Source organism: Plectropomus leopardus, unplaced genomic scaffold (genome assembly GCF_008729295.1).
Source record: "Plectropomus leopardus isolate mb unplaced genomic scaffold, YSFRI_Pleo_2.0 unplaced_scaffold29053, whole genome shotgun sequence".
Taxonomy (NCBI): Eukaryota; Metazoa; Chordata; class Actinopteri; order Perciformes; family Serranidae; genus Plectropomus; species Plectropomus leopardus.
This window is the reverse complement of record NW_024631661.1, coordinates 1-3,588: the sequence shown is the minus strand read 5'-3', so window position 1 is coordinate 3,588 and position 3,588 is coordinate 1. Positions and strand designations below refer to the sequence as shown.

The 3,588-nt window shown below is 37.3% G+C and overlaps 1 long non-coding RNA gene across 1 annotated transcript; it reads right to left on the bottom strand.

The window, feature by feature from the left end:
* Positions 1–2,344: 2,344 nt before the first annotated feature.
* LOC121938277 lies at positions 2,345–3,530 on the bottom strand. The gene is made up of 3 exons (XR_006105259.1): positions 3,352–3,530; positions 3,185–3,260; positions 2,345–3,105 (listed from the first exon to the last, which is right to left on the bottom strand). It is a non-coding gene; the product is annotated as an uncharacterized LOC121938277 (long non-coding RNA).
* Positions 3,531–3,588: the final 58 nt, after the last annotated feature.

The window sequence follows — 3,588 nt, the reverse complement described above, 5'->3', positions numbered from 1 at the left end:
TTACTGATCTTTTCCACCTTCTGTCTGTTTAGGTACGATAATCCTCTGAGCCCTCTGGGGCAGCACATCTCCAGTGAGCTGGGTCTGACAAAGAGACACTTCTTTGAGATCCCCAGTCCTCACTGCAACCTGGACCTGGATGAATATGAATATGAAGATGACTTTGAATGACCCTCGCTCCTGTAGTGCTTTCTCACACGCCTGCTGAGCGCTGTGCGCTCCCGGAAACAGAGCTCAACCAGGAGTGTCGGTGGATGAATCGCATCAAGCCAGAGATTCGCAGGTTCAGGTCCGGGTTCAAAGAAACAGGACACACCTCAATAAACGGGAAGTGAATGCAAAATACTCAGAGCACTGGTGGGTCAGACGTGCTGGAGCACACAGTATCACATATGTGGCTAACAGGAAATGTTTAGTGGTTCTTTACACCGCTGATACAAGATGTTTTAATATTTTCACACTTAAAGACTTCACGATGTCACGTTCAGACCTTTGCTCAATCCCGACACTTTAACACAGGAAAGACGACGTGTTTGTGCACATGATGCTTTGTATAAATAATGTTCGGGGCGAGTGTTTTTTCATCTGATCAGCGCTGTTATCATGTGAGCTAAATCCTTTTCTTTGCACACCGCAGCTTCCTGGACTGTTGGACAGAAACCACGTAGATCTGATTCAGGTTTTGAACTAACTATCATCTGACGTCATTGGCTAAAGTTACATTCCAGTGATCATAACGCAAAGTTATCTGTAAGACTGTAAATTCATTGATGGTTGTTGTTTTATTGACAAGTTGCTGTAAATGCCAAACACCGTTGAGCCTGCTGCACACACACGAGCACACAGTTCAGACTGCCACACACACACACACACACACTGTATATTGTACAGGTCTGTACTCATTATGATTTACTGTATGTGTGAGATGGGTTATTATTATTATTATTAAATTATTAGAGATGGATTTATACATAACTGTAAATATTTATTTGGTGCTTGCTGTGTTGTAAATGTTTTGGGAAAAGTGTTGTAGACAAATTCTTTTTTCTATGTTATCAAGAACTTAATTTGAATGTACTTTGACCGAACAAAAGGAACCAATTTTAAAATGTTTTGCTTTTCTTTAAATAATAAAGCTTTGGTTAATGGAAGAGTAAAGAAAACTGACTGCTCAGTTTAATTTGATCTTTTAAAAGCTGGTTTTGATGAGCTTATTATAGATGTCTGACAGCTAACTAGCACAGACCACAATGTTTTTGTGAGCTGCTGCTGCTGCATACAAACATAAATACAAATGTTTCAATGCAGTGAAATACTTTTTTAAAAAAAAGTTATCCGCCTTGTTAAATGTCTTCATGGGTTTTAAGTGGGACAAGATATAAATGCATTTGTAGAAATTCACATTATGAAAATATTACAGCTTGGAGAAATGTGCTTGCTTAATTTTTTTTAATTGAAATTAATTTACAATAATACATAAATAGTTTTTGGCAAACTTAAACCCAACCATTTCCTATAAGGAGCAATAATAAAGTGGCAGGCGTGATAATAAAGCAGATTTCTTAATATTGATAATAAAAAAAATCCTGGACCTGAGTGTGATCCAACAGTAAAATTAAAAGATGGATCTTTTGTCAAGTACAACATGGAAATGAACATTAGGGGGGAAAGCTGTACACATACTGAAGTACTTGGTCCTCAAATGATGAGGTCTTTGAATAAAATATATTTGAGCTTAATCTGACATTATATGAAGATTTAGGTTAGTGTTATCCTATAGTTTTCTGTCTGTTGACAAATCCCATGAAAAAAAACTCTAATTTCCATTAATTTTTTACCTAAAATGTTAAAACTAAAAAGATATCACTAATACTGTACATAGTTTAAGCTTTTTAAAAAAAAACAAAAAAAAAACTATCAGTTTTTTATTACACTCAATAGGAGAAAAAGTGCATTTGTTGGGAACTATTTTCAGCCACATATTAACCCTTTGAAGCCTGATTTCTAAAAACATGGGAAAAAAGACAATGAGTAACTTGGTAAGAAATGTCCCACAAATTGCAATATATATATAGAGAGAGAGAGATTTTTTTTCTTTTTTTTTTAATAAATGATGGGGAAATTTCCCCAAATAATATATAAAAATAATCATAATGACATATCTAAAATTATTTAAATAAAATTATTACCTTTTTTTTTTAAATATTCACAATTGTTTGTATGTTCATTTGGATTTTTGTTTAATTTTTTGTTAAGTTTCAGGTCATTTTCTTGTATTTTTTAACTCATTTCTTGCTAATTTTAGGGTAATTTCTTTTGTTGCTCATTTCCTTCTTCACATGTTTTTGAAATAAATCAAGCCAATTTGCCTCAAAGGGTGAAAACTTATTTTATTTATTTTTATTTGTACTAGGGGACGTTTTACAGTTATACTCGTTACCTGGACAGGCTGGACGGTGATAGAAGTTATTACTAAATTAGCAGTTTGAAGTTACGCAAACTACTAAATTTATACACATGGCTGCTTTTGCTATATATGAATAAAGACCCACTTTGCTGCAGGATCAGCGTTGCTCCCACAGACATTGGTTACCTTTAAATTTTATTGTCTTCTGGTTAACTTTACTGCTAGGATCTATCGGTTTTTAGTTTGTTTTTAATACTTTGTTTATGGCAGAGAGGAATAAGATATAACAGATTTGGCACACGTAATTGTGGTATTTTTAGTGTAAATTCTTGATCTGTCTTTTCATGAGATTTGTCGACAAAAAGAAAAATATTATCCTTTAAAACTACATCCTCATACGAAACATAACGTACTGCATTTTCAGCAAACCTGTATGAACAGGACGCAGGGACACATCAGAACGGAGAAGACACAGGAAAGTAAAACGTCTCACTCAAAGTTTGTGACGTCCAGTGTGAGGTCAAACAGAAGCGCCAGTCCTCCTCCAACCTCCTCATAACCGTTACAGCTCAACTTCCACAGTGTCGTCGTTCGCCTCGCCGCCGGCGCTGAGCACGGATCCCTCGATGTTTAATTTCTTTGCGGGAGCTTCCACAGGGACAGAAAACGGGTCCGTGTCGGCCGTCTTTTCCTGTTGGCTGAGAGGTTAGATGGGGTTATTAGCACGAGCAAGGTGGAGACGATTTGCTGTGTTTATGAAGAGTAAGAGTGCTTCACCTTGGACTGAAGCTGGATCTGTGAGCTTTCCCAACTTTGGAGTCAACGGGGCTGAACGGGCAGGGGGACTTGCTCCCTAAAACAAATAAATAAATAAAAAAAGATACACACATGATGCAGCTGGTACTTTTTAATTCTGCGCTTAATTTTGTTGTTTAGTATCACACCTTCTAGTTTTTGTTTGGAGAAAGGAGAGCGATTGGGCTTCCTGTCAGAGCTAACGTAGGACGCAGCGTCTTCTGCTTCAGCTGCAGCCAACAGAGAAGCCCGATAGTAGATGAGCGGCTGCCAGCACTCCTCCCTGAGGTCAATGATGTGCTCCGCTGTGTGTTTCTGCAGGTAGGAGAACCTGCGCGGACAAGAACGAGACTTTCAGAAAGCCGGGTTTAGAAAAACGTGTTAAT